Source organism: Amia ocellicauda, chromosome 19 (genome assembly GCF_036373705.1).
Source record: "Amia ocellicauda isolate fAmiCal2 chromosome 19, fAmiCal2.hap1, whole genome shotgun sequence".
NCBI lineage: Eukaryota > Metazoa > Chordata > Actinopteri > Amiiformes > Amiidae > Amia > Amia ocellicauda.
The window spans coordinates 1,682,725-1,701,182 of NC_089868.1; the positions used below are offsets into that span (position 1 = coordinate 1,682,725).

The following is an 18,458-nucleotide window of genomic DNA, read 5'->3' on the forward strand; positions in this document are numbered from 1 at the left end:
CAAATGGCTAGGGCCGGCTCTGGACATCACACATTACATAGGATGGGACTGACGTTGGATGCGACTTTTCGTGACTTAAATCAAGTAACAAGTTACTAGTACACACATAGCCTCTAAGTGTACTGAGTAATGATACTCTCTCTTTCGTTCATTCGTTCCTTAGTATAATTACCTTTAGTAGTAGTAGTACTGGCCACTACTCGGAAGGTAGCGATGCGCACCAGCTTTCTCATAGTTTTGTGTTTTAGATAATGGTTCAATACGGACTCAATCCCCTTTCATGGACATGGCAGGGAACTTGCAGTTAGAACTAAGGAGTCTAATAAGACTTGGTGGTACGCAGAACTGAAGTGCCAAGTGACAGGCTATCACTTTCATTGCACACCGCATTGTCTTCTCGCAGGGAGCGAATTGGGGAAATGTTGGATTTACGGCATCATGTAGAAAGACTGAATGGTTTAGTTACAGAAAAAGATAAAAAAGATAGTGACCTTTCTTACTAGCTGAACTAACCTGCATAAAATTAAGAAGATACAGACATTTTCATGCAATTATTTCAAGTTACAGTCTGCTGCTCAGACACAGTTTGGCGCACAGATGCAACTATCATCAACTCAATTATAAACATATATCTAGAAAGACAGAGAGACAGACATGGACTACATATCGTGCACATTGTATGAAATCATGCTGGTATATGTAGGCTTGTAGATGATTGTTAAGAGGCCTATTTGGAAACATACGAAATGAGATATTACCATAATGAAGTCATGATACATGAAGGAAATGTTTTTCATGTTGGCAAAAGTACCCTGTCAAAATGAAAATGAATGAGAGAAGACTAAAACAAAGGGCTCGTCCGGGATTTGAACCCTTTGAATCATACCCCTAGACCAACGAGCCACATAGCACAGGTTTCTGTGAAAACTAGTTAACATCGGTGCCACGTAGAGAGTTGTGCGCTCCTCTATTTGAACACTTTCTCCTTCAAACATTGCATGAGTGTCTGACTGCCGCCATCTAGCGGTGCTGACTGACCGATGGCTCGGGTATCTTGGATGTTGTTAAATGACATAACTGTCCGCCCAAGACACTGATGACCAAGGGTCATAGTTTTCCCTTGTAATAATAACAACAATAGTAATTGGAGTGAATGGAAGTGGCATTTCTATTTCTCCTTACTTTAGCCGTCATCGTCGCCAACATTGTTGTTGGTGAGCATGGAGAGGAGTGTATTAGCTTTTAAAGTATATTCAAGCAATGAACACGTCAAATAAATGTAATACCGAATACTTTTGCACGCAAGTGCACATGTATGTTACAGCGCTTCTGGGAGCACGGCGCACGTGAAGCAAGAGGGCGCAGTAAAGGTCTGCGAGTCAAGTGTGATGTGGGTATCCTGCAGCAGGGAGAGGAACCTTTGTTTTTCTACAGACGAAGCTGGTGCTGTGGGATACTAGTGTAAGGCCATTTATTCGTCATCTGTTCATGCGCAACGGTTCACCAGAAGTGTGTTAGTGAAAACAGCGGTAAGTGCAGGCTTAGTAGGGTCGCAATAGCTTGAATGGTGTCGAACTCCCCCGAAGCATCACAAGTGTGATGGCGGAAGCCTAGAAAGAAAACGTTGCGTTGGCCGGGAATCGAACCCGGGTCAACTGCTTGGAAGGCAGCTATGCTCACCACTATACCACCAACGCCCGGAAAGTCTCTCATTCCATGACTTTTGATGCATTTCAGATCATTCATCTGACTAGATACATGCGAATAATCACAGCCTACAGTGTAAAGCTTCTGATTACAGACAGGGCGTGTTAAGTGTGCTAAGTAACTTGCTAAATTCACTAACAAACAGTCGCTGCTCTTACTACAAAACAGGTGCAAGATATATCATTCTTAGCTAAACAAACCACGTAAACAATCAATGTAACTCTTAACTAAACTAGGAAACGCGAGAGAAAAAGGCGATACTTAGCTGCGGCGACTTGAGCGACTTCTCAGCTGGCTTGCCCGAGTGTCCAGATGCATATGTGGAAATACTTCTATACAAACCATGAACATAGATTCTCGATAGATGAATACTGTTTATTTAAAGGTCAGTTTTTATTTAGCGCATAGTTTATTGAATTTACCCCCCGAGGTGGAACACGGACAAACAAAAATCAAACCTGCTCAGTATCAGGTTAACTTGAAGTTAGATGGCTAAATAAATTATACAGATTATTTATTTGAGCGTTACAGGTTCGGTCGGAAAGGAATGATTTACGTAGCCGATTAATTAGGACCGCACATCAGTAGATAGTAGGGTTTTTTGGGCGCGGCCTATTTTGTTATGACGTATGCCCTAAGCTTATTAATATTCCTACGTCATAATTGGGGGGCGTGATTTTAGAGTTATTTCCTTAATTATTCCTACGTCATATCCGTCAGAAAGTGTACACCCCTAAAACCCTGAACAACAAGGCCACCCATAAAGACCCCCCCCCCCCTCTGAAGGCAACGCCCTGAAACTCTCCTCTCTATTTAAGACCCCGCGCTGCTTTTAGGCAATACCTCTTTAATTCTCAGCATCTGAAACATCCCGCTTCTTCAACATGTCCAGCGACATCAACATGAAACCCCGCAAGAAACAATCCCGGGCAAGGGTTCCTGTACTCACCAATTTGAAGATTGAACGCTCCTGGGTGTTGTTCTGGGGGGGTCGACGGGGTTACCGCTTTAAAAGGGATCCCAGCTATGTTGGAGTGGAGCTTTTTGCTTTGGGAGAGAAGGAGGGTACGTTGGAACCTTTTGAGACGGTGATTGAATACTCTTTTGAGGACTGGTTGAAGGTGATGGCATGGAGAGACCTGGGGCTTGTGGATAAGACTCTAGAAGGCTTGCAAGAGGGTCCAAGAGAAGGCGAAACGGAGTCTCCGACTCAGAGTTTTGAAAGGTGTGAATGGGAAAGCTTGCAGAACTACGGTACAGTGGTGAAGAGTCTATCTCTAACTACTGATCGTAAGGTTTTGTTTAGCAGTACCCTGATTACAAACCCTATTGAAGGGGTTGTGGAGGATCCAGAAAAACAGGTTACTGAAATTATGTTTGACGCCGTGGACTGGCCGTTCTTGAAAGAGGTCATAAACTGTATAAATGATGGTTTTGACATCTTGACCAAATGTTCACAACTGGATTCTGTTAGAAGTTGAATATGCTGGATTATGGATTATATATCCCCCTTGAATGACGACGACGATGATAAAACAGACGACCTGTGGGGGGTTGGAGGGGGGTCTGACGGCTCAGGGTCTACTCTCTTCTAAGAGGGCGGTGTGTCGTGACGTAGTGAAGAGATAGGATAAAAGGCGCAACAATTCATTCATGGTTTAAAATTAGAGAGAATGTCTTACCCGAAAGCTGCGGACGTCGACAGGCTCTACAGGCCTCTTCAAACCCGGGATCACCCCTGGTTCTATTCCCCAGATTTTGTATACACTCCGGAACCCTCTGACTGCGGTTACCCTCCAAGACCTCAGACCCCGGTCCCTCAGGACGAAACAACATGCGGAGCGATGGATGTCCAAATGAGTCTCGGGGATCCCCAGCCTCTGGAGCTCATGGAGGGCCTCGATTTTGCCGAACTGTCTACCGTCTGTGCGTCTCAGGAGGGGGTCAGTCCAATGGATGTAGAAACACCCCACAAACCACCAGGCGACCCAATGAGCATCGGACTGTCTCGGGGGCGTGATGAAGACGCAGGATTTATGCCCGGGGTAGGTGTCCAAGTAAGCAGAGTGGTTAAAAGCACCCTGGTGTATATTCTGAGTGCTCTCATCGACCGAGCTCTGAAAGAAGTCTGTCGGGGGTGTGAAGTGAATCACCCCAGTCAGTTGAGACACAGTTGTTTGTTTGAACCAGACCGTTACTATTTCCTGTTCTATTTCAACGTGTTTTACAGAAGACTGAACAAACCGTGGCTGAAACTAATCAAGGCTCTGTCTTACTCCCACATACATGTCACTGCTGGACAAGTCCAGAAAATCATAGATGAGATTTTGCTGGAGCTGAAAAAGGAGCCGTTTATAATAGAGAAACTTGGGCAGCTGCTCAATGACCTGGATGAGCCAAGTAGAAAAACCGCTGGCAAGCTAAAAGCTTATTTCTTCCGTAAAGAAGTTAAAGCTGGGGGCAGCGACGAAGAATTCGACATCTACGCCACTGATTCAGACTCTGACCTGAACTAAGGGACTTTGAACATGGGGAATGTTCTGGACTGCTGCTGCAACTGGTTCTGTCATCAACACTCTGCAGCTAACCTGAGAGCGCTATTACACCATGTGCTTGACAGAAAAGTAGCCAACGCGAGCCTTTTCTCTACAGATTTAACCATCGATGAGGATCAACTTTCAAACCTGGAAAAGTTAATGGTTGCTGTAACAAAGACCGGGGGGTATGAACACTGGGATGAAGCGCTCAAGGGGGCCAAGAATGATATTAGGCCATTTCATCAACATCTGTATGACCTTTTACTGAGCATGTTTAATACCCCTCTGTTTACTTTTAAAATAGGTCATATTGTTGTTTTATTTACATATGTAACTGAGGTGTGTGCCTACAAGATAAAGAAACAGGTATTTGTTGATATAGATCAAGTAACCAATCATCTGATTTCTTTTTGTCTGGACCGTAGAAAAAATTGTTGTGTATGTTATACTTTTCTCAAATGTCTAAAAAGGGGTATCTGCTCTCCTGAAGTTGAATAAAAAACCTTGTATAAAAACTTTGCGCATAGTGTGGGTCTGTGTGTTTATTTGGCAGAATGACTCGGCAAGCTCCCCAAATGCATGAACTATACTACAACCCAGCCACGATTGGGGGTTTGGCGGGTAAGAAGGGTTTTCAAAGGGGACTCGCTGAGGCCGGTGTGAAGGTTAATGATGTGGTTGTTTCAGAATGGTTACGGGAACAAGACGCCTATACCTTACATAAACCTCTCAGGATTAACTTTAAAAGAAACCGTGTATATGCAACTGACATAGACTCACAATGGCAAATGGATCTAGTCGATATGTCAAATTTATCAAAACATAACAATGGTCACAAATTTATGTTGATGTGTATCGATGTGTTATCAAAATATGCCTGGGCTCGCATTCTACATAATAAAACAGGTCGGGCGGTGACAAGGGCCTTTGAGGATATATTGTCCCAGGGACGATGTCCTAAAAAACTGCAGACTGATAAAGGAAAAGAGTTTCTCAACAGAGAATTTCAGAATCTACTGAAGAGACACAAAATACATCATTTCACCACCGGTAATGAGCTTAAGGCATCGGTGGTGGAGAGGTTTAACCGCACCATAAAGACCAAAATGTGGAGATATTTTACAGCGGTCAACACGTTCAAGTATTTTGATAAAGTTCAGGATTTTATCGATGCTTACAACCAAGGGTATCACGCCAGTATTAAAATGAAGCCTATAGATGTTGATCAAAGTAATTCTTTTAAGGTCTATAAAAAATTATACGGCCCATTTATTAAGAAGGGGAAAACTACTTATAAGTTCAACATCGGCGATGTGGTTCGCGTTTCAAAGCTAAGGAGTACTTTTGCCAAAGATTATGAACAAACATTTTCTGACGAATATTTTACAGTTACCGAACAGGTGGCTAGAGACCCCCCCGTGTACCGGTTAAAAGACTATGACGGGGAGGATATAGAAGGAACGTTTTACGAAGCCGAGTTACAAAAAATTATTGTGGGTAAAGACATTGTATACAGAGTTGAAAAGATATTAGCTGAGAAAACCCAGAACCGGAAAAAATATGTGTTGGTGAAATGGCTTGGATGGCCTGAAAAGTTCAATAGTTGGGTCCCTGAACAACAGGTTTGTGATATTCAAGCCTTATAACAACATGCCCGCCGGTGTGAGGGGGTCATTACATTCGATACTCAAGATGGAATCAGGAGGCTTCTACGTGACTCTACCCAGTAACGCCTCTCTCGATATATACCCTAAAAATGAAATATCCAGTTACACGGTACAATTTGGAAAATCTATAGATCTAAGGGGGTCGTGGGAAGTGGGGTTGGCGGAAATACAGTATCCTTACACTTGGGCTGTTTTACAAGATAAGGATGCCACCTTCGCCATTTTTGACGATGTTAAAAAGAGTCAATGGACATTCACGATGCAAGGAGGTTATTATGACAATGTGGATACAATATTAGATGAGATGCATAAACAGTTCTCAGAAGGCACCCCCAACATCAAGCTATATTACAACCCTATTAAAAACAGAGTGTACAAGGTGTCAAAACCTGGTATTAGCATTCAAACCAAAGGACAACTGGGGCGTATATTAGGGTTCTATTCTGACACAGAGAGCAGGTTCTCAGAAGTGGTGGCCCCCTTCCCGGCTGACATCAGGGGCGGCTTTTACACTCTTTATGTGTATACGGATATCATAACACACCAGAGGGTCGGGGATAGCTATGTCCCCCTTTTGAGAAATGTACTTCTTAAAGGTAAAAGCAATGACATGGTCACAATTACTTATGACAAGCCACACTACGTACCAGTCTCAAAGACCCACTTTGACAACATCACGATCGAAGTAAAATCGGATCAGAATATCAACGTACCCTTCCGCTTCGGTAAAGTTATTGTCAAACTACATTTTCGACCCCTGAAACAGTGTGTACATTATTAAAATGGCTACCTCGAGGGGTTATGTAGATCCTAGCGCCTATGTGGATTATTACAAGATGCAAGCCGGGAACGGCTTGCCCGGTTTTGTAGGAGCCCCCACAATGTATGGAGCCGGTCTAGGAGGACTCTTTCGTGGTCTCTTTAGAATGGCCGTACCCCTGCTTAAGAGAGGCTTTGCTATAGCCAGACCCCACTTGAAATCAGCGGCTAAAAATATTGTTAGTGACGTGTTCACCAATGTTATGAACCGGGCAGCTAGCCATGAGCAGCAGGAGGGTTCGGGTCTCATGGTAATGGCGAGGAGGGGGGGTAAAAGAAGAAACAGTATGTGTCCACCAGGGCGACGAAGATCCGTGGCTAACAAAAAACGAAGAAGCTCTCATTCTCCAACATATCGTGGAAACACTCGGAGAAGGAAGCAGCACAAGAAAAAACCTGCAAAAAGAAAGTCTCAAAGAAAGACAAATAGAGCCTCAGGATACATCTTTTAAAAATGTCTTTTGTCCACAGTCTATCGGAAGAATGCGTCAAATCAGAACTGGATCTGTTTACAGTTCCATACACTCAAACGAGTATAGATAAGAGCATATATGTAGAGATACCCCCTCTTTCCGCAATTTCAGATACGGCCCCTCTGGAGTTTTTTATAGCTGGCAATGGCGAGGATTATATTGATTTGAATAACACATTTATTTTAATGAACTGTAAAGTGACTGATGAGGATGGCGATGCAATCGAGAAGACGGCCAACGCTGGGGTCATCAATTACCCGGTGGCCACCATGTTTTCACAGGTGGATGTGACCCTGGGAGATCGGCTCATTAGTCAAAGCAGCAATACTTACCCCTATAGGGCCATGATGGAGTGTATCCTTAATTATAGTGAGGAGACCCTAAGCAAACAGTTCAGCCCCGGCCTTTTCTTCAAAGACACCCCGGAAGCTATGGACGACCAGGATCCAGAGGGACTCAATAAGGGTTTGCAAAAAAGAACGGCCTTTTCAACAGAAGGGAGGACCTTTGAGCTAATGGGACATATTCATGCAGACATATTTTTCCAAGAAAAACTCATGCTCAACGGGGTAGACATTAAAATTAAAATGATCCGTAGTAAAAGTGCTTTTTGTCTGATGACCCCTGATACTGAAAAATATAAACTGACCATATTATCGGCCTCGCTGTTTGTGAAAAAAGTATCCGTCTCCCCGGCGGTTAAACTAGGACATGCGCAGGCTTTAATGACGGCAAACGCCAAGTACCCGATCGAAAGAGTCTATATGAAAGTCCACAGTATCCCCGCAGGGACACGGGTGATGAACCAGGAAAATCTGTTTCTAGGCCAGCTCCCAAAACAGGTTATTATAGGTCTCGTGGATAATGATGCATTTACCGGGGTTTACAACAAGAACCCCTTTAACTTTAAACATTATAACGCGGAATTTATAGCACTGTACGTCGATGGTGTGCAGGTTCCATCCAGACCTTTTCAACCTGACTTTGAAAACGGCAACGCGGTTCGTGAATATTACAGTCTAGTACTGGCTACGGGTCGCCATCTCAAGGATCAACCTCTGCTGATCGATCGCCGGGAATACTGCAGCGGTTACACCCTGTACGGTTTCAACCTGACCCCTGACGAAGAGTGTGGACAACATTTTTCACTGATGAAGACGGGCAATATGCGTTTGGAGATGCGTTTCAAGCAGCCTCTACCACGCACTGTAAATATGGTCGTGTATGCTGTGTTTGACAACATTATTGAGGTGAATCAGAGGAGAAACATTCCGTATGATTATTATTAAAATGAACACCAGAGAGCTCAACCACATCATGAATGCCCTGGACGGCTCACGGAAAGTGTTTCAAGGAGTCTACGCCTGCGACCAGCTGCCTAAATTTAAGATCAAGAATTTACCTGCAATGTACATAATCAACACACACCCTAAAAATATGCCTGGAGAACATTGGCTGGCTATTTATCTAAGGGAGGACCGCCGTGGGGAATTTTTTGATTCCTATGGAAACCCCCCGGATTTCAGACCTTTCCCTCGGAAGATCAATAACTTTCTGCTCAACAACTGTCAAGAAACCATTTACAGCGGTCGTCAAGTACAAAGTCTTCAGACCTTCACTTGTGGTCAACACTGTGTGTTTTTCTTATATCATAGATCTAAAGGAAGGTCATACCCCGATATTATGTCCTTGTACAGTGAGGATTTAGGCCAAAATGATAAAAAAGTGGCAGAGTTTGTCAGGACACTGTGGACCCCCCCTTATAACACAATTACTTACGACCCTAGCCAGCCATGTATACAGATGGGGTGTTCTTGTGAGGATTTTAAAAGATGTCATGCGTGTTAAAGTGAAAAAATAATGAAAACAGCCTTTGAATCATTAGTTTTGTTTTTATTCAGCACAAATCTTATACAAAGCAGGGTTATGTTATAAATAAATGTACAACATTTGAAAATAAAAAATAAAAATAAAAAAATGGTTTGTCGGTTCCTTATTTACAGGGGAGACAAATAAAAACATGAGACTAATAAGCTTCCCAACGATGGATAGATCCTGAGGAGGGTTGCTCAACACGGTCAGAGTAATGAGATATCGGCGTCAGATCAGTCACCACCTCTTTACACAGACGGATTTTTTGTCGCGTTTCCTGGTTAGGGACTGTTGATTGGGGTATGTTCAGACAGGCCATCGCCTGTAGGAAAGCATTCCAGCCTACAGGTCGGCGACTATCGGGTACCTTATTAGTGCTAGTGACACTCTTCAACAAATCAAACATGTGTGAACCTTTGAGCAGTTGTCCTTTAAAAACAAATTCACCCTGTTCATTCCAAGTCGTTACCCGCGGTTTCTGAACCATTTTGTGCAGAATATATTCTGCATGTCTTTTGCTTCTGGCCGGCATGTTTCTCAAAACATCCGTTACAACATCTCCCTCTGAACTCTCAACAGGTTCGGGCACCGCAACATCTTTATCAACCGTACCCCCCGCATCAGTCCCAGAACCATTTTCTTGAGAGGCCATGGTTAAAGTTAAAATGTTTTGATCTTTTTCACCCTGTCTAACCAGACGGAGGTAGAGCTGTAACGTGTTGCTATACATCTGGGCTTTGGAATACTGATTTAAATCGGCCCTGGCCAGTATAGCTTTCATTTCAGAGTCCAGGTTGTTTTCGGCCGTTTGTCTAATGGGCTCTGGCCCGACAACATTTTTTCTCAGTTTCTCAAGCTGCTCCTGAGGGATCAAAAACATTTTCTGAGCATATTCCATTATTAACCCACTCTGGAAGCTAGAAGACTGGTTAGGAAAGGCACGGCTATGCTCAACAGCGGTCCTATAAAACCTCCGGTTTGATTAATCTTCTTTCTTTTTCTTTTAATAGAATACTTCTTATTAGCGATGATCTTGATAACCGCTTTTTGTTTTTTGAGTTTAGAATGTTGAGAAGGGGTTAGGGGTATATTACCGCGTAAGATGTTAAAAGCTATTTCACACAGGGTCTCGATCAAATCCGAGGGGGCCCCTGCCAGCACAGCTTTCCTATGGCACGGGCTCCCCTCAAATAACATTTGCAAAAGCGGCAGATTTCTTTTAATCCGAACAGACATTCTTATTTATTTCCTTTTCTTTAGCACATACACTGCCGGCCAATCGGGCGGGCACAAACCTGTTCTGAGGCGAAAGTCTTCTGGGGTTTGTGCTTTTAAGTCCACAATCAAGTACCCGTAGGGTTTTTTGGTGGCATCCTCAAATGCCTCCAAAAAGAATTTGGTCTGGTTAGGGTACATTTGACGAGCCAAGACGGTGACCTGTAGTTTATCTCTGGGGTTTTTAAAAAGAATTATATAATTGGCATTTAAATTAATAGTGCGGCTTTTTTTACCTTGAAAAAATAGATTTTGAACTAAATAAATAATACTTAAATTCCTATGATGAGTGTACTTTGTGAAAGCTTTTTCCACTTCACTGTTGTCACCGGCCTGCTCCATCAGGTCATCAAGGATCACTAGATTAGTTTGTCCGGGCGGGAACAGGTCATCGTCACACAACGAGGCGGGGAGACCTTGCACAAATTTCAGATTATTTTTTTTTGATGCCAAATCATCGTAGAGAGGTTGCCAGCAAGAGTAACACCACACTATGTTGTCAAGAGCTTGGGACACGGTTGCGTCCACATCTTCTATGATGTTCTTTATAAGATAGCTCTTACCCGAATTGGAGGGACCGGCTATAATACAGGAGAAAGGGTGTTGAAGTCTGTTATCAAAACCACCGCTAATATCCATAAGGCAGAGTGGTATAATCAGTCTTCAACACTCTTTTATTGTACACCACCCTGAACCGTTTGTTTAGTGATCTATTTTCCAATGTGTACCCCTTTTTATTGCGATAGATCTGATTTCCGGCTGTAATAATCTCGCGAGGAGGCGCGTCTTTCTCGGTTACAAAACTTTGTACCAGGGTCGTCAGAGACTTGATGTTAATGAGCTTGTTGTTACAATGGTTCAGAGTGAAACCCTTAACTTTCATACAGGTCTTACCCGCAGCCGTTCTGTATGCGTAAGTCTTAGGACCCCCTGAAACAAACTCAACTATGTGGTCCTGAGGATCTAGCTCACTCGTTAACTCCCCAAGGTAGTCCCCGAGGGGAGGGACCCAATCCCCTGGCCTGGTGACAAAGATTACAGAGTCAGTATCATGATAGAGCGTGCGTTCCTGCAGCTGATCCATTAAGTTGTACAGTTCAAGCCGGGCGTAAGCCGTGGTAAAAACCGCTATGAAAACATTAACGTTTCCCTGTTTGGTGGGGAAATCTTTAGGGGCCCTCCACTGGACCTGTGCCACGTGGTCATTTAAGAATTGAAAGTGTGATACTGCATGTTGTTTGGAAAACATAAATTCTATAAACTGTTCAGGGGTTTTAATCAAGGTTGTGTTTAGACGGTTATTTCTTTCCCCAAACTTACCCCACAGACTGTTTAAAATCAGTTTGGACATTTGTCTCTTGGCGGGGTTTACAGTTATGTTCCCCGGCTCTAGACGGATCCCTTCCTTTTCAAAATATTGCTGAACGTACCGCTCTTTGGCAGCGGAGTCAACACACCATGAGGGATAGCCCGATGCCTCCTGTTTCCCTTTCAGATGGGTCATAATGTACTCAGCAAAAAGAGTATCAGATTTTTCAGAAAAATGCCAAACCTCATACACCTTACCGACTCTGTAACCTTTCTCCACCGCCTTGTCAAGCTCAATGCTACACCAGACACCCGTCAGCGCTCTCTCGTCATCACTGTGCAGACAAGAGGTATTTTGATTTTCAGTTTCCACACACGTTCTACACAGAGGGAACATCAATTTTCCCGAACACCTGTAAGGCAACACGGGTAAGAACAGCTCGCGAGGAGGGTACATGCTGACTTTGATCAAACCAAAGTACTGTCCGATTTCGAGAAAGTCACGATAAACAATGGTTGGATGCCCCACCGGGTACATTTTGGTCTTGTTGACATAAGGGTACAGACTGGTGAAATCATAGTAATCTACTCTCTCACCCTCCTTTACCTCATAATGTAAACAGAGGGCGTTGGTACGACCCCCAAATAACGCATCCCTGGGCTCTAGACGTTCAGGAAAGTCCAAGGTTTCCATAAACCGTTGTACCCCCACATCCTGTTGCTTCAGGGTCGTCCACGCGTGTTCCCAAATCACCAGTACATTCAAACCATAGGTGTTTTTTAAAGTTTCAATTCGTTCCTGGAAATCATAGTACATATCACCGCAGAGTTTTTGTGTTACGGGGTTAAAGGTGTTTGGGTCGAAGCACTGAGGACAGCCCTGGTAAATACAACCAGCAAACTCATAAGCGGTACGCCGCCCGGACACGTCGCTAAAACCGTCTAAGTAGTAAGGACCCATTTTGACTTCCCCTTGATTTAAAGCATGTCTGATGAAGATGTTATCCCGGGCACTCAGATATTCCAGCCACTGTATGGAGACAGTCGAAAAGTTCTTTTGTCTAGCACGATAGTTGTCAGAAGTGGTGACCGCTATAGTGTTTTTCTGCAAGAAATTGGATCGATACATTTTCATGCAGAGAGACGCTATGGTCACACTTTGCAAAGGGTCGAGACCCGACGTGTTGATAACCTCGGCGCGGAAACGCAAACAGGCTTCTTTAAGGATCACCACATCATTTTTACAATAAGCGGCCATCTCTTCTCGGAAATCAAAAACACCTCCCTTAACCGTATTGTACCATTTAAAGAATTCCTCCCTCTCATGAGACATCATAGTATCAACCCCATAATAAGAGGCGGGCGGGTAGGACCCTCGATAATTTTGAGTGTCCTTAGTATTAAAAAAATGGCAGAACCAACCTTTCTTCTGAGCCTCAAAACCCAGAGCTTTAGGCAAAGCGCTCAATTTCATGGGGAGGAAATTTAACGAGTCTATGTAACGTTGGTTGAAAGCCTCGTCGGTGAAACACATGATCTTGCTACCCTGAGCTATTATTTTTGGGGTCACCCCATTTTCCACCAGATACTTCATCAATATGTAAGAATCATAACCCTTAGCATTGTGGGCAATAAATGTGTAATTGAGGTATTTTGGACTAGCTAGCTGACCACTCACAATCCAACATGTCAATACAGTGTATATAATTAGCAACATGGACCCCGTTTTCTTGCCGGCATTCAAAATCAAAAACGACATACCGGTTGTGCGGCGGCTCCTTTTTAACCGGCTGAATAAAGCACTGGTGTTCAGACCCCGGGGTTAAATCCGCATTACAGATCCTACATCTCGGTTCCAGACATTTGTGTGGTTTAACCTCATGAAAACGGTACTGGAGGCAACACTGCGGGCAATATTTAGTTTGATCACAATAACTCCGTTTTTTAACCCCCTCAGCAGCGGCCCTCTGCACCTTATGTTCGGAAAAACAGAACGCGGAGAGACAAATCCTTAAGCAATCTTTACATCGAATGGTAGGGGCCAAACCCTTACGACATTGCGGATTGAAACAGACGTTACAGTAACCGTCACAGCGGTGCTTAAGCTTATCATTGAAGGCCTTATAACACCAATGACAAACATACGAACAACCCAAAAAAGCCGTCAAACTCTTTATTCCAAAGTAATGACTATCACTTAGGAAGAGAAACAGTGTCTGTGTATGGGTTTCAGGATGTGTCTGAAATTTCACAAATACTTCCTTTACCTCACAACGGTACCACACAACAATTTTTAAAGACAACAACTCCTCAAACATGGCAATGTCTGAAAAGGCAACCATCTGTTGAGAGTTTAAGCCGGCCCTCTGATGAAGCATTAAAGCCTCTTGCATAGCTTGGGGTTCAGGCATGTCGGGGGTGAGTAGTTTTATTAAACTGTAAGCAAAACAGAGCTTATTGTCACCATTGGAACTCACCACTAATTGCCTGAGCTTGTTCCTAATTATGTCGTTCTTCAAGCATTTCGACAGTCTTCTAAGCGCCCCACCCTCAGGGTTACGAAACACATTCATTACCAGAGACAGACTTTCATCAGCTAAGATGGATGCGTTACTTTGCAATAACGCTTCGATTTTAGCCAGAAATTCATCAACATCTAAATTATCTCCACTCAGCATTACAGATAGGTTGCTAAACAAATCATCCCCTCTGAGTTCTAACTGTACAACATCTCGAGGTCTGACCCTTTCAGCAACCTGTTCAAGCATGTTTTGCAAGGCCTCGTGTATGTTGACAAATATTTCTGCATAATTGTCACAATTTAAAAGTTCTGCAAAATTAAAACGCTGAATCATTTCAAAATTGTTATAGGCCGGTCTATCTATAATCACGGGATCACTGGTACTCTTGGACACATCATCATTTTGAACAAAGCCTTCAACCCCTACATTCTCACAGAGCATGTCATCCACAGCCTTATCAGTCTCAGAACCCTCCACATTCCGAACACCCCCACCGCTGACATCTACAAAACCCCCTTTTTGAGGAGGCTCATTTAAAGCCTGTAAAAGTCCTTCAAAGATATCCACCCGGTTAATGTCAAGACCCTCCTCTATAGTGACGGCTGCTTCTGCCGCCGTACTGTGTTCTAATGGTCTCAAATCATTTATAATAGGGGCAGAATTTGGTCGGGGTAGCGTCTCCAAAGCCTCCACCATTTCAAACAAATCGGGGTGAACTAGGGGTTGAACCTCTATAAGCGCTACCGTTGGGAGGTGGTTATTTAGATCATTGACCATCTGTAACAGGTCGGGGTTCACCGGTAAGTCTGGTAATTCACATTCTATCGGTGGTGATTGGGGGTTATTTAAATCATTTATCATTTGTAATAGTTCCTGGTTCATTGGGACATCAGAGGAGTTCACAGCAGGGCCGGGGGTGTTCTCTCGGGAAGGTCTTTTTGGGGCCCTAACTTGTTCATAATCCTTTAGTTTGTGAGTTCTTTTACCAAGTCCGGACATTTTTTTTTATTTTTTATTTTTCCAACAACCCACAATAGTAAGGCGTTTTGTATCTATTAAAACATTAAATACGGTACAATTCGTTAGTAAGGGTATTAATAAGGGTGTTTTGACTCTCTATCACAAGGTTTTGCCCCACTAACACAAGTCTTTGATTTAGTAACAAGGTATGTAGCAACTCATGCCGACCTTCAGGAAGTAGCTCCGGGGGATGGTGTCCTGGCTCAGCTGCAAAGGATGGTCGCTCCGGTAAATCTCGGTCGAAGGAGGCAGGGAGCGAGCGTATACTCACGGACGGAGACCAAGAAGGCCTTTGCGGTGACACCCTGGCCAATCGCGGTGTACTGTTCAGCGTTTCTGTAGCCAAGAAACGGGGCTGGGGGGACGATGTTGAAACCAGTCCGTCGTTGGGTGGTGTGTCAACCCTGACTGATGGCGACCCCTGAGGTTGTTGGTTGCCTGTATTTGTTCCGCCCGACAATGCGGCGGGCTGAATCTGGATTGTTGAATTACCCCCAGAAGGCTGTGGCCTGAGTAGATGTTGGGGGGTCTCCAAGACCACCGTGGGGGATCCTCTCGGTGATCTCTCCGGGGAAGATGTTTGATCCCACTTAGACGGGGTAATTGTCCTCAATAGCTCATCCACAGAATGACTATCCCAAGAGTCTTGGGAAGAATAAAAATATACATTACATTTACATCTTTAAACGGCGACAGAAATCAAACTTAAAACAACATGTCCAGGACCTTCAAAACCTTTAGCTTTTTTAGACCTTTGAAAATAGGCTTAGACATTCACTACAACGCCTTATTATTTACAGACAATATATTTATTAGGACTTGATAATAAATGTAAAACAGAGAAGCCTCTGTAAATAAACTGTTTCTTAAATGTAATATTGTTAATAAAACACTTTTTATACACACACACACCACATTTCATTTTTAAACGAACCTTCCAAGTGTAAACGCTTCCTGATCCTGGGACTTCCTGTTTCACAAACTTTTTCACGATCTGTTTAAATATTAAATACAATGAACACCTTCAAGCCTTTTCCTACAGCCACTTTAAAACAGAAGTATAATTGCGGGAGATAAGCCAAACAACTTACTAAAACCTTTCGGACAGCTTTACTTCCTAACCAGACGGTCGGGCAATCGGTCATTTCTAAACACATGCCCCAGAAACAAGCCTAGACCTGTCCGGACTTCTAAAGATCTTTCCCAGAACCCCCAAGACCTACAGGAAATGGACACCCCTCGCTTAAATATTAGCCCTCAACGGCAAACAAAACCCTTTTAAAAACATTAAAGTTTGAAAGATCTTACTTACCTCCAAAGAATAATCGTTTCTTATGTTTTTCAGCTGATTTAGCTTTTTGCACTTCTGTGAAGGTAAGAGACATGTTTAACCTTTAACCACCCCTCTTTATAAAAAGCTTTAACCTCTTACAAGCGGCAGATATATACTCACCGCTATCAGATACAGGGGCTGACGGCCTTTCAGATTCTTGAAAGGTTACGGTTCTCGAAGGTAAAACGAAACAATCCCTCGATGTGGAAGGCCTTTCGTTGTCTCGAACCACGTTTCTTAATACTGTTAGAAAGGATATTTTTTTAAATTAACAAAACGGGCCTCAAACATCTTACCGAAACGTTATACAAACAAACAGGGGTTTAGTTCTTACCCGGTCGGCAGACAGCCTGTCTAGGGACAACCACTTCTCTTGGTTGATCCTCGGAGACATTAATCACAGGCCTTTCGATAGTTTCTGTGTAATTAAAGAGACCGCCATTAATATATATTAAAACGTTTTCATAACTCTAATGAGCCGCTTCAAAACACAACCACACACCCATACATAAGAACCCTTGAGCGCAAACACAAAAATCTTACCGTCATTGTTCCAGATGATCTCCTCAGCGTTGGGAATTAACTCCTGTTGACTGGCTGAAAAATAATTTTACAGAACTTAAAACAGATGTTATAACCTTATTTACAATACATGCCCACGCTCTGAGTCAATGAAAATAATCTGAAGACTTACCTAAAAACTCGTTTAAATCGAAGTCGTTGATGTTGTTTCCGGACATTGTTGATCTTTAGGCTTAAATCGAAAGGTCAGTATGAGTCTGTCGAGCTGAAGACCAGACCTTCATACTTATACTGATGGCCGGATGCCGGATCTGCTTGTAAGGCATTGTTCTGGGCTGGCCTTTGTGCCGTCCTGTTATCAATTAACATATCAAAACCAACCAATAAAATGACCCTGCATCAATTTCAAATAGAAACCAAGATGGCGACGATCTCTCTCCTCTCTACTCTAAACTTTTATTAGAACCTTTTGGTCTCTCAAAAAAACATTTTTAAGCATCAAGACCTATAGTCAATAAACACTAAGAATATTTCAGGCCTTTATACGCGCTAAAAAACAACCTGAGCCAAGAAAATAACTATAAAGATCTAAAATAAGTAGCGCTTTTACAGTGATTTTTTTTTTTTTTTTTTTTTTTAATAGCGATGCTTTGTTTGGTATTAAACAAGTCACAAACTACTCAGAACAGCATTTATCCCCACAAAAGAGATATTTGGGTTTATTTTACAAAGCTTATAAATTATATAGTTTAAAAGTATTCTGAATGTTTTGAGACCACACGCCATGCCTACGTTTGTCTGAGCCCACCCCCGTCCCCCGTGGTGTGAGTGATTTAGCCTTGAGTGTTGTGATCTATTTAGCATTGAGTGATCAGTTGTTTTTATTTTTTAAATGATTCCTTATCATCAGGGATTGAGCCTGCTAAAATACCTTAAAAACATATCCTTATCTTAAGTCTAACTCTTATGAGCTTTAAGACCCTAGAATGTATTTAAGTAAAACGAATGAACACATTATGTGTGAGATAAAATATAACCACAGCTTTTAATTTTTTTTTTTATTTTTTATTTTTTTATATACAAATACAATTAACCTATACCCACAAACACCCACACACACACACACCCTCTTTTTTTTAATTTTATTTTTAATTAAATTTGAGGGGAGAGACAGAGCCATATACATTGGGGTTAACATAAGTACCCTATGCAAAACAGGCATTGTTAGGACCTGTGACCATTACAGACAACAGAACTTGTTGATCTTATAAAATGATTGGGCGAGAGAGAGAGATATAGAGACAGACAGAGACAGAGCCAGTGTGAATATGATAAACGCACTATTCAAAATGGCATTGTTAAGACCTGGGACCATTACAGACAACAGAACTTGTTGATCTTAT

At 42.8% G+C, this 18,458-nt stretch overlaps 1 non-coding gene across 1 annotated transcript; it reads right to left on the reverse strand.

The window, feature by feature from the left end:
• Positions 1–1,625: 1,625 nt before the first annotated feature.
• Positions 1,626–1,697, reverse strand: trnag-ucc (transfer RNA glycine (anticodon UCC)). The gene has a single exon. It is a non-coding gene; the product is annotated as a tRNA-Gly (tRNA).
• Between the last annotated feature and the right edge of the window lie 16,761 nt (positions 1,698–18,458).